This window comes from Camelus ferus, chromosome 36, assembly GCF_009834535.1.
Source record: "Camelus ferus isolate YT-003-E chromosome 36, BCGSAC_Cfer_1.0, whole genome shotgun sequence".
Taxonomy (NCBI): domain Eukaryota; kingdom Metazoa; phylum Chordata; class Mammalia; order Artiodactyla; family Camelidae; genus Camelus; species Camelus ferus.
In genome coordinates, this window is record NC_045731.1 from 4,083,259 (window position 1) to 4,095,905 (window position 12,647).

Here is a 12,647-nt window from a genome sequence, read left to right on the forward strand (position 1 = left end):
GACCCTGGTGCGGCTATGCTTGCTCGTGTGGGAAATGAGCTCTTCACGTTCGTCCCGTGTCCATGTTCCTAGTCCGCGCCGGGCAAGCTGGCGTGGAGCTGGGAAGTTGGCGGGATGGCTGTCCCCCCCAGAGCGGCTGGATGTTGTGAAGGCGCTAGTTTGCCCGTGTGCTGGAAGCTCTTTGTGAACCTCTCGTTCAGGAAAACCCTTTGCTTACTCCACTTGGAGACAGCGGCGGAGGCGTCGTGCGGCTCAGTGTCTTATCCCCGTGTCCCCCTGTGCGGCCCAGGCTGCAGGCAGGCCCCAGAATGCTAGGCGGAGCGTGTGGCACCGTGCTGCTCTCTGGGCACCCGGTGGAGGGGAGGGTGCCCTGTGCCGACGGCTGCTGCGTTGGGTTTCGTCTCTTGTCGGTGTTGGCGCTGTTGTCTGTCATCCAACCAGCCCTCCCTTTGTCCTGCAGGTCACCCGTGGGCCGGAGGGCCCCAAACTTTCCGAGGACCAGCCTGCGTGGCCTGCCCCGGGTGCGGCCCCTCGTCGCCCAGCTGGCACCTGCACCTGGTTCCCCTTGGTGCCCTGTGCAAACTCGCCCCACCGCTAGCTGCTCCGCTCGGTAAGAGGAAGCATAGTCCTCTGTTTCTTCCTTGAGTCACTGCATAAGAAGGGCAGATCGCTCTCCGGGGCTTCCCCCGTGCACGGGCGGCCTGACTGGGCTCACGGCCGTGTTCCCTCTGGTCCCTTAGCAGACGCAACTTGATTGGACCGCGTATTCCCCGTCCTGCCCTGGGGAGGGAGGTGTCTGTTGTAGAGGGAAAGAGGGTCCTCTGACGGAGGGCAGACCGTGTCGGTTCTGCACACGGGCCTTACACAGACACCACGTTCCGGGCTCCCTGGAGGACACAGCCCGCCCCTGTCACTGTCTGGCAGCGAGGTGGAGCCCTGACTTCGACAGACGATGATCGTTATGGAAGACACACCCGAACCCGGGGGCCTGTGGTCTCTTCAGTCAAGGGTCCTGAGACCTGTCTCCCACTCGGTCTGATGTGAGACTTAGTGTGATACGGGGAAGAAGGCCTCAAAGTTCTTTTGCGCTTCAGCAAACTAACATGTTTTTGAAAGGCATTGAACCGTGAAAGAGTGTTTTGTATTATATTTATCTATGCAGAGAAGCTAGTTGACTCGGGGAGGGACATAAGTTAGTGGTAAATAGAATGCTTGCTTAGCATGCCGAATTCCGTGTGCTCATTCCCGGTACCGGACCGTCCATTTAAAAAACAGAAGAAAAAAAAAAACAAAACAAGAGCAAACTTCAAATGTTAGAGATACATAGTGCGCAAACCCAACTTCCATATCCATTCTTTTTACGTGTTTTCCTCTTACTACTTGGTTTGAAATATATCCCAACCGTGACTTAAGCATTTTTTTCAGAAAATTCTCTAACTCTTTGAAAGTCTTTTCTGCCACTTTTGTTTTGACACATCCACGAACGGAGATAGACGCACATGGTGGTTTTAATATACATTCGTAAATATTCTCATTAGTGTACCTGTAACTACATTTTAAAGATGGTGTGTCAGTGCGCCACTTTACAGAAGAGAGAGGAAGAGAATCTTCCTGGGATGAGGTACAGTCTCTTGTTGTTAATGTCCTTGTGTGACTATATAAGTACCAGGGGATTCTGAGACATAAACCGTGGGTTGGTGTGAGTGTGCATTTTCACGTTTGCATCTGCTGATGAGAATTTTTGACTTATGCTTTTAACTTACAGTTTAGGATGTGATTCTGTGCTTAATGCCGTAGGACTGGATAATGCACTTGTGTTCATTTTACAGACTCACCTAGTGAAGCCAGTGTCTGTATGGGCATTCGTTTTTCAGGGTCTTTCCCTTACAGTTCATTAGAGGATATTGAAAAGAAATTCATCCCTGGGAAAGTTAGGTGCATCTTGGTGTTGGTTCTTGTTTTAGCCGTCCTCACTTGAAATTAGTTAGTGATTTTACATTTTCAAGGCAGCATGTTTTGTCTTCCCATTCCACCGCCAGTAACAGTGTTCTAGTTTCCTTAATGCCTTACGCTGTTTCCCACCAGCTCCTTTTACTCAGGCTGCCCTTCCCCAAAGCCCCTCCTCATCCCCCCTCTGCGCTGGATCCCTCTTTTATGAAACAGTGTGGTCTTCCCAGCATTCCGTGAGCTATCCACGTGCAGCGGACTCTCCTGTCCTTTGTGGCGTTACTGTACCCGTTCACCTCAGATGTAGAGCTTTTGAAACTTTTCTGAGCTGATTTGTTTTCATGGATCCTGTGCCTCTGGCAGAACAGAGAGGAGAATCTGCCTTTTATTTTACCTCCAGCTTCTCCCAGGATAGGGCTTATGTTCTGATAGCTTCGGTAAAAAACTGTTGTCTGCCTGACTGACTAAGCGTAGGCACATAATCTGAAGCTCGGTTCCTGATTTATATTGTTTTGTGTTCCTAGGAAGGGGCGACTAAGCCCAAAATTACAAAACCGGAGTACGCTACTGGGACTGTAGAAGTGGCTCTGCAGGAGCTGACGGATCATAAAACAATGACCTCTGTTGGTGGAGCACACGGAGCTTATTATACACTGGGTTAGTTAATGAACGTGGCTGGCATGTATTGTTGTCTGTGCCTAGAAACTATTGTGCTCCGGGGGGAAGGGTATATGTAGCTCAGCGGTAGAGAGAATGCGGGCTTAGCATGCAGGAGTTCCTGGGGTCAGTATCCAGTTTCTTCAAGAAACGAGTGTGATACGGGGAAGGAAGGAAGGAAGGATGGAAAGTGGAAAGGTTTTGTTTCTCTTCAGCAGTGTCTTCGCAGGAAAGCCTAATCCTCCATCCTTTTCTGTGGTTATTAGCCGACGCGGGACCTGGAGCGGCTCCGGTGTGGCCCGGCAGCGCCCGCCCACATGCGGCGGCCCCGGAGGCCCAGTTAAGTGGGGCGGTCATGCTCTGTTGGGCCTCGTCCTGGGAAAGGTGATCTTCCCATTCTCCCGGCAGCCTTTCCTGGCCTCGTCTGCAGACTGTGTGTCCTGTGACGCGTCTGGCGTGGCATGTCGCTGCCTTTTTCAGACTCAAAACTCTTGCCCAGGAGCCAGTGGGCTGCTTCTCCCGGGAGCCCGTCGTCATGGCTGGTGCCTGCAGGAGCCATGAGGGAGTGCTTAGGAGCCGGGGCCCGCAGACATTGACTGTGGGTTTCTCGAAACAGCGTGAGGAGGGTGAGCCCTCGCTCCACACTGACTTCTACTGGCTCGGCTGACTCCTTCCTGACATCCTGCACCTGGGGTTTCTCCTGGGTCACTGAGACGGATTTCTATGTCGTCCTTCTTTTGACTGGTTTCCCGGCTCAGGCCAGGTGATTCTCGTGTTTAGAATGTCCATTCAGATCCTGGTAACTGGAAAAGAGGCAAAGCCCTCCCTCCAGATTTGTACAGTGTGCTTTGTGCAACTTTGAGTCTTCCTGTGTGTGGTAAAAGTCACAGCCCGTCAGTGTCTTTTCTCGGGAGGTAAGTGTGTCTTGGCCGCTGCCCCCAGTTTTATTCTGGGCAGAAAAGCCTGGCTCACGGAGATGGTGCATTTGTAGTAGGGAATAGAGGCTGGAAGGGAAAGAGCCCGCCGTGAAAATGCCTCCTTCCCTGCGGGGGAATTCCGATGCGTACCAGAGTGCGTACGTTGTGTTTGTCCCCCACCCTGCGTCGGGTCGGGCCTGCCCTGGAAGTTGTCAGAGCTGCTCGTCGGTCTCATGGCACACCGTGGAATGTTTGAAGTAGCTTGTACAGTCCCTTTGGTGTCAGGTGTGGGGTTGAGACTCCCCACGTCACTCTCCCGTAGCACGCAGGTAGTGTGCGTTCCGTAGCGAACGTAAAATCCAGACGTCCCTGAGGATAGGGATGAATGTAGCGGAGCCTGAGTCCCTTCTGAGGACAGCCTTGTCCCCTCAGGAGCCCTTGGCCAGCTCCGTTGCAGGACTCAGGAATGCCCAGCTCCCCAGGGCTCTTTGCGCCCAGGGGCAGCCCCTGCGTGGAGGAGGAGGGCCCTTTGTGAGGAGGGGGCAGAGAGGGCCCGGCAGGGTCCTGCAGGCAGAGCCCTGCAGGCAGAGCCTGCAGGCAGAGCCCTGCAGGCAGAGCGTGACCCTGGTGCGGCTATGCTTGCTCGTGTGGGAAATGAGCTCTTCACGTTCGTCCCGTGTCCATGTTCCTAGTCCGCGCCGGGCAAGCTGGCGTGGAGCTGGGGAAGTTGGCGGGGATGGCTGTCCCGCCCAGAGCGGCTGGATGTTGTGAAGGCGCTAGTTTGCCCGTGTGCTGGAAGCTCTTTGCGAAGCCTCTCGTTCAGGAAAACCCTTTGCTTACTCCACTTGGAGACAGCGGCGGAGGCGTCGTGCGGCGTCAGTGTCGTATCCCCGTGTCCCCCTGTGCGGCCCAGGCTGCAGGCAGGCCCCAGAATGCTAGGCGGAGCGTGTGGCACCGTGCTGCTCTCTGGGCACCCGGTGGAGGGGAGGGTGCCCTGTGCCGACGGCTGCTGCGTTGGGTTTCGTCTCTTGTCGGTGTTGGCGCTGTTGTCTGTCATCCAACCCAGCCCTCCCTTTTGTCCTGCAGGTCACCCCGTGGGCCGGAGGGCCCCAAACTTTCCGAGGACCAGCCTGCGTGGCCTGCCCCGGGTGCGGCCCCTCGTCGCCCAGCTGGGCACCTGCACCTGGTTCCCCTTGGTGCCCTGTGCAAACTCGCACCCCACCGCTAGCTGCTCCGCTCGGTAAGAGGAAAGCATAGTCCTCTGTTTCTTCCTTGAGTCACTGCAGAAAAGGGCAGATCGTTCTCTGGGGCTTCCCCGTGCACGGGCGGCCGTGACAGGGCTCACGGCCGTGTCCCTCTGGTCCATAAGCAGACGCACTTGATGGACCACGTCTTCCCCATCCTGCCCTGGGGAGGGAGGTGTCTGTTGTAGAGGGAAAGAGGGTCCTCTGACGGAGGGCAGACGTGTCGGTTCTGCACACGGGCCTTCAACAGACACCACGTTCCGGGCTCCCTGGAGGACAAGCCCGCCCATGTCACTGTCTGCAGCGAGTGGAGCCCTGAACTTCCACAGCCGATGATCCGTTATGGAAGACACACCCGAACCCGGGGCCTGTGGTCTCTTCAGTCAAGGGTTTTGAGACCTGTCTCCCACTCGGTCTGATGTGAGACTTAGTGTGATACGGGGAAGAAAGCCTCAAAGATCTTTTGCGCTTCAGCAAACTAACATGTTTTGAAAGGCAGTGAACCGTGAAAGAGTGTTTTGTAATTTATCTTATCTATGCCGAGAAGCTAGTTGACTCGGGGAAGGATATAGTTTAGTGGTAAATAGAATGTTTGCTTAGCATGCCGAATTCCGTGTGCTCATTCCCGGTACCTCCATTTAAAAACAGAAGAAAAAAAAAAAAAAAACAAGAGCAAACTTCAAATGTTAGAGATACATAGTGCGCAAACCCAACTTCCATATCCATTCTTTTTACGTGTTTTCCTCTTACTACTTGGTTTGAAATATATCCCAACCGTGACTTAAGCATTTTTTTCAGAAAATTCTCTAACTCTTTGAAAGTCTTTTCTGCCACTTTTGTTTTGACACATCCACGAACGGAGATAGACGCACATGGTGGTTTTAATATACATTCGTAAATATTCTCATTAATGTACCTGAAACTACATTTTAAAGATGGTGTGTCAGTGCGCCACTTTACAGAAGAGAGAGGAAGAGAATCTTCCTGGGATGAGGTACAGTCTCTTGTTGTTAATGTCCTTGTGTGACTATATAAGTACCAGGGGATTCTGAGACATAAACCGTGGGTTGGTGTGAGTGTGCATTTTCACGTTTGCATCTGCTGATGAGAATTTTTGACTTATGCTTTTAACTTACAGTTTAGGATGTGATTCTGTGCTTAATGCCGTAGGACTGGATAATGCACTTGTGTTCATTTTACAGACTCACCTAGTGAAGCCAGTGTCTGTATGGGCATTCTTTTTTTCAGGGTCTTTCCCTTACATTTCATTAGAGGATATTGAAAAGAAATTCATCCCTGGGAAAGTTAGGTGCATCTTGGTGTTTGTTCTTGTTTTAGCCGTCCACACTTGAAATTAGTTAGGTGATTTTACATTTTCAAGGCAGCATGTTTTGTCTTCCCATTCCACCGCCAGTAACAGTGTTCTAGTTTCCTTAATGCCTTACGCTGTTTCCCACCAGCTCCTTTTACTCAGGCTGCCCTTCCCCAAAGCCCCTCCTCATCCCCCCTCTGCGCTGGATCCCTCTTTTATGAAACAGTGTGGTCTTCCCAGCATTCCGTGAGCTATCCACGTGCAGCGGACTCTCCTGTCCTTTGTGGCGTTACTGTACCCGTTCACCTCAGTTGTAGAGCTTTTGAAACTTTTCTGAGCTGATTTGTTTTCATGGATCCTGTGCCTCTGTCAGAACAGAGAGGAGAATCTGCCTTTTATTTTACCTCCAGCTTCTCCCAGGATAGGGCTTATGTTCTGATAGCTTCGGTAAAAAACTGTTGTCTGCCTGACTGACTAAGCGTAGGCACATAATCTGAAGCTCGGTTCCTGATTTATATTGTTTTGTGTTCCTAGGAAGGGGCGACTAAGCCCAAAATTACAAAACTGGAGTACGCTACTGGGACTGTAGAAGTGGCTCCGCAGGAGCTGACGGATCATAAAACAATGACCTCTGTTGGTGGAGCACACGGAGCTTATTATACACTGGGTTAGTTAATGAACGTGGCTGGCATGTATTGTTGTCTGTGCCTAGAAACTATTGTGCTCCGGGGGGAAGGGTATATGTAGCTCAGCGGTAGAGAGAATGCGGGCTTAGCATGCAGGAGTTCCTGGGGTCAGTATCCAGTTTCTTCAAGAAACGAGTGTGATACGGGGAAGGAAGGAAGGAAGGATGGAAAGTGGAAAGGTTTTGTTTCTCTTCAGCAGTGTCTTCGCAGGAAAGCCTAATCCTCCATCCTTTTCTGTGGTTATTAGCCGACGCGGGACCTGGAGCGGCTCCGGTGTGGCCCGGCAGCGCCCGCCCACATGCGGCGGCCCCGGAGGCCCAGGTAAGTGGGGCGTTCATGCTCTGTTGGGCCTCGTCCTGGGAAAGGTGATCTTCCCATTCTCCCGGCAGCCTTTCCTGGCCTCGTCTGCAGACTGTGTGTCCTGTGACGCGTCTGGCGTGGCATGTCGCTGCCTTTTTCAGACTCAAAACTCTTGCCCAGGAGCCAGTGGGCTGCTTCTCCCGGGAGCCCGTCGCATTGGCTGGTGCCTGCAGGAGCCATGAGGGTGTGCTTAGTAGCCGGGGCCCGCAGACTTTGTCTGTGGTTTTCTCGAAAGAGCATGAGGAGGGTGAGCCCTCGCTCCACACTGACTTCTCCTTGCTCGGCTGACTCCTTCCTGACCTCCTGCACCTGGGGTTGCTCCTGGGCATCTGAGACGGATATCTGAGTCGTCGTTCTTTTGACTGGTTTCCCGGCTCAGGCCAGGTGATTCTCCTGTTTAGAATGTCCATTCAGATCCTGGTAACTGGAAAAGGGGCAAAGCCCTCCCTCCAGCTTTGTACGGTGTGCTTTGTGCAACTTTGATTCTTCCTGGGTGTGGTAAACGTCACAGCCCGTCACTGTATTTTCTCGGGGGGTAAGTGTGTCTTGGCCGCTGCCTCCAGTTGTACTCTGGGCAGAAAAGCCTGGCTCTCTGAGATAGTGCATTTGTAGTAGGGAATAGAGGCTGGAAGGGAAAGAGCCCGCCGTGAAAATGCCTCCTTCCCTGCGGGGGAATTCCGATGCGCACCAGAGTGCGTACGTTGTATTTGTCCCCCACCCTGCGCCGGGTCGGGCCTGCCCTGGAAGCTGTCAGAGATGCTCTTCGGTCTCATGGCACACCGTGGGGTTTTGCGCACGAGCTGGTACAGTCCTTTGGTGTCAGGTTTGGGGTTGAGACTCCCCACGTCACTCTCCCGTAGCACGCAAGTAGTGTGCGTTCTGTAGCGAACGTAAAATCCAGACGTCCCTGAGGATAGGGATGATTGTAGCGGAGCCTGAGTCCCTTCTGAGGACAGCCTTGTACCCTCAGGAGCCCTTGGCCAGCTCCGCCGCAGGACTCCGGGATGCCCAGCTCCCCAGTGCTCTTTGTGCCCAGGGGCAGGCCCTGCGTGGAGGAGGAGGGCCCTTTGTGAGGAGGGGGCAGAGAGGGCCTGGCAGGGTCCTGAAGCAGAGCCCTGCAGGCAGAACGGTGACCCTGGTGCGGCTCTGCTTGCTCGTGTGGGGAATGAGTTCTTCACTTTCGTCCCGTGTCCGTGTTCCTGAGCCGTGCCGGGCAAGCTTGCGTGGAGCTTTGGTATGTGGCGGGGAGGGCCGTCCCGCACAGAGCGGCTGGCTTTTGGGAATTCACTAGATTTCCCGTGTGCTGGAAGCTCGGTGTACAGCCACTCGGGCAGGAGGACCCTTGGCTTCCTCCACTTGGAGACAGCGGCGGCGGGGACGTGCGGCTTCTGGGTCGTATCCTCGTGACCCCCTGTGCGGCCCAGGCTGCAGGCAGGCCCCAGAGGTCTGGGCGGAGCGTGTGGCACCGTGCTGCTCTCTGGGCACCCAGTGGAGGGGAGGGTGCCCGGTGCCGACGGCTGCTGCGTTGTGTTTCGGCTCTTGTCGGTGATGGCGCATTTGTCTGTCATCAAACCCAGCCCTCACATCTGTCCTGCAGTTCACCCCGTGGGCCGGAGGGCCCCAACCTTTCCGAGGACCAGCCTGCGTGGTGTGCCCCGTGTGCGGCCCATCGTCGCCCAGCTGGGCACCTGCACCTGGTCCCCCTTGGTGCCCTGTGCAACCTCGCCCCCCACCACCAGCTGCTCCGCTCGGTATGAGGAAAGCATAGTCGTCTGTTTCTTCCTTCAGTCACTGCAGAAGAAGGGCAGATCGCTCTCTGGGGCTTCCCCGTGCACGGGCGTCCGTGACTGGGCTCACGGCGGTGTCCCTCTTGTCCCTTTTCAGACGCACTTGATGGACCACTTCTTCCCACTCCTGCCCTGGGGAGGGAGGTGTCTGTTGTAGAGGGAAAGAGGGTCCTCTGACGGAGGGCAGACTTGTCGGTTCTGCACACGGGCCTTGAACAGACACCACGTTCCGGGCTCCCAGGTGGACAAGACTGCCCCTTTCACTGTCTACAGCGAGTGGAGCCCTGAACATCCACAGCCGATGATCCGTTATGGAAGACACACCCGAACCCGGGGCCTGTGGTCTCTTCAGTCAAGGGTCCTGAGACTTGTCTCCCACTCGGTCTGATGTGAGAGTTAGTGTGATACGGGGAAGAAGGCCTCAAAGATCTATTGCTCTTCAGCAAACTAACATGTTTTGTAAGGCAGTGAACCGTGAAAGAGTGTTTTGTATATTATTTTATCTATGCCAAGAAGCTAGTTGACTCGGGGAAGGACATAGGTTAGTGGTAAATAGAATGCTTGCTTAGCATGCCGAATTCCGTGTGCTCATTCCCGGTACCTCCATTTAAAAACAGAAGAAAAGAAAAAACAAAAACAAGAGCAAACTTCAAATTTTAGAAATCCATAGTGCGCAACACCAACTTCCATATACATACTTTTTACGTGTTTTCCTCTTACTACTTGGTTTGAAATATATCCCAACCATGACTTAAGCATTTTTTTCAGAAAATGCTTTAACTCTTTGAAAGTCATTTCTGCCACTTTTGATTTGACCCATACATGAACGGAGATAGACGCACATGGAGGTTTTAGTATACATTCGTGAATATTCTCATTAGTGTACTTGTAACTACATTTTACAGATGGTGTGTCAGTGCGGCACTTTACAGAAGAGAGAGGAAGAGAATCTTCCTGGGATGAGTTACAGTCTCTTGTTGTTAATGTCCTTGTGTGACAATATATGTACCAGGGGATTCTGAGACATAAACCGGGGGTTGGTGTGAGTGTGCATTTTCACGTTTGAATCTGCTGATGAGAATTTTTGACTTATGCTTTTAACTTACAGTTTAGGATGTGATTCTGTGCTTAATGCCGTAGGACTGGATATTGCACTTGTGTTCATTTTCCAGACTCACCTAGAGAAGCCAGTGTGTGTATGGGCATTCTTTTTTTCAGGGTCTATCCCTTAGAGTTCATTAGAAGATTTTGAAAAGAAACACATCCCTGGGAATGTTAGGTGCATCTTGCTGTTGGTTCATGTTTTAGCCGTCCTAACTTGAATTTAATTAAGTGATGTTTCATTTTCAAGGCAGCATGTTTTGTCTTCCCATTCCACCGCCAGTAACAGTGGTCTAGTTTCCTTACTGCCTTACTCTGTTTCCCACCTGCTCCTTTTACTCAGGCTGCCCTTCCCCAAAGCCCCTCCACATCCCCCCTCTGCAATGGATCTCTCTTTTACAAAACAGTGCTGTCTTCCCAGCATTCCGTGAGCTATCCACGTGCAGCAGACTCTCCTGTCCTTTGTGGCGTTACTGTACCCGTTCACCTCAGTGGTAGAGCTTTTGAAACTTTTCTGAGCTGATTTGTTTTCATTGATCCTGTGCCTCTGGCAGAACAGAGAAGAGAATCTGCCTTTTATATGTACCACACGCTTATCCCAGGATAGGGCTTATGTTCTGATAGCTTGGGTAAATAACTGTTGTCTACCTGACTGACTAAGCGTAGGCACATGATCTGAAGTTCGGTTCCTGATTTATCTTGTTTTGTGTTCCTAGGAAGGGGCGACTAATCCCAAAATTACAAAACCAGAGTACGCTACTGGGACTGTAGAAGTGGCTCCGCAGGAGCTGACGGATCATAAAACAATGACCTCTGTTGGTGGAGCACACGGAGCTTATTATACACTGGGTAAGTTAGTGAACGTGGCTGGCATTTCTTGTTCTCTGTGCCTAGAAACTAGTGTGCTCTCGGGGGGAAGAGTATATGTAGCTCAGCAGTTGAGAGAATGCGGGCTTAGCATGCAGGAGTTCCTGGGGTCAGTATCCAGTTCCTCCAAGAAACGAGTGTGACACGGGGAAGGTAGGAAGGAAGGAAGGCACAAAGTTTTTATTTCACTTCAGCAGTGTCTTCGCAGGAAAGCCTAATCCTCCATCCTTTCTGTGGTTTTTAGCCTACGCGGGACCTGGCGCGGCTCCGGGGTGGCCTGGCAGCGCCCGCCCAACTGCGGCGGCCCATTTGGCCCAGGTAAGTGGGGTGGTCATGCTCTGTTGGGCCTCGTCCTGGGAAAGGTGATCTTCCCGTTCTCCCGGCAGCCGTTCCTGGCCTCGTCTGCAGAATGTGTGTCCTGTGTCAGGTCTGGCGTGGCGTGTCGCTGCCTTTTTCAGACTCAAAACTCTTACCCATGAGCCAGTGGGCTGCTTCTCCCGGGGGCCCGTCGCCTTGGCTGGTGCCTGCAGGAGCCATGAGGGAGTGCTTAGGAGCCGGGGCCCGCAGACTTTGACTGTGGGTTTCTCGAAACAGCATGAGGAGGGTGACCCCTCGCTCCACACTGACTTCTACTGGCTCGGCTGACTCCTTCCTGACCTCCTGCACCTGGGGTTGTTCCTGGGTCACTGATACGGATTTCTATGTCATCCTTCTTTTGACTGGTTTCCCGGCTCAGGCCAGGTGATTCTCCTGTTTAGAATGTCCATTCAGATCCTGGTAACTGGAAAAGGGGCAAAGCACTACCTCCAGCTTTGTACGCTGTGTTTTGTGCAACTTTGATTCTTCCTGGGTGTGATAAACGTCACAGCGCGTCTCTGTCTTTTCTCGGGAGGTAAAGTGTCTTGGCCGCTGCCTCCAGTTGTACTCTGGGCAGAAATGCCTGGATCTCGGAGATGGTGGGTTTGTAGTAGGGAATAGAGGCTGGAAGGGAAAGAGCCCGCCGTGAAAATGCCTCCTTCCCTGCGGGGGAATTCCGATGCACACCAGAGTGCGTACGTTGTGTTTGTCCCCCACCATGCGCAGGGTCGGGCCTGCCCAGGAACCTGTGAGAGCTGCTCGTCGGTCTTATGGCACACCGTGGGGTTTTGCGCACGAGCTGGTACAGTACCTTTGGTGTCAGGTGTGGGGTTGAGACTCCCCACGTCACTCTACCGTAGCACGCAGGTAGTGTGCGTTCCATAGCGAACGTAAAATTCAGACGTCCCTGAGGATAGGGCTGAATGTAGCGGAGCCTGAGTCCATTCTGAGGACAGCCTTGTCCCCTCAGGAGCCCTTGGCCAGCTCCGCTTCAGGACTCAGGAATGCCCAGGTCCCCAGGGCTCTTTGCGCCCAGGGGCAGCCCCTGCGTGGAGGAGGAGGGCCCTTTGTGAGGAGGGGGCAGCAGAGAGGGCCTGGCAGGGCTGCAGGCAGAGCCCTGCAGGCAGAGCCGTGCAGGCACAGCCTGCAGGCATAGCGGTGACCCTGGGCGGCTCTGCTTGCCGTGTGGGATATGAGCTCTTCACGTTCGTCCGTCCGTCCGTGTTCCTGGTCCGCGCCGTGGCAGGACGTGGAGCTGGGGAAGGTGGCGGGGGGCTGTCCCGCCCAGAGCGGCTGGATGTTGGGAAGGCGCTAGTTTGCCCGTGTGCTGGAAGCTCTTTGTGCAGCCCCTCGTTCAGGAAAACCCTTTGCTTACTCCCACTTGGAGACAGCGGCGGAGGCGTCATGCGGCA

At 53.5% G+C, this 12,647-nt stretch overlaps 1 long non-coding RNA gene across 1 annotated transcript; it reads left to right on the plus strand.

Moving 5' to 3' along the window:
* The first annotated feature begins 1,596 nt into the window (after positions 1-1,596).
* Positions 1,597-10,812, plus strand: LOC116661699. Its single transcript, XR_004317607.1, has 3 exons — positions 1,597-1,621; positions 2,476-2,506; positions 10,764-10,812. It is a non-coding gene; the product is annotated as an uncharacterized LOC116661699 (long non-coding RNA).
* Positions 10,813-12,647: the final 1,835 nt, after the last annotated feature.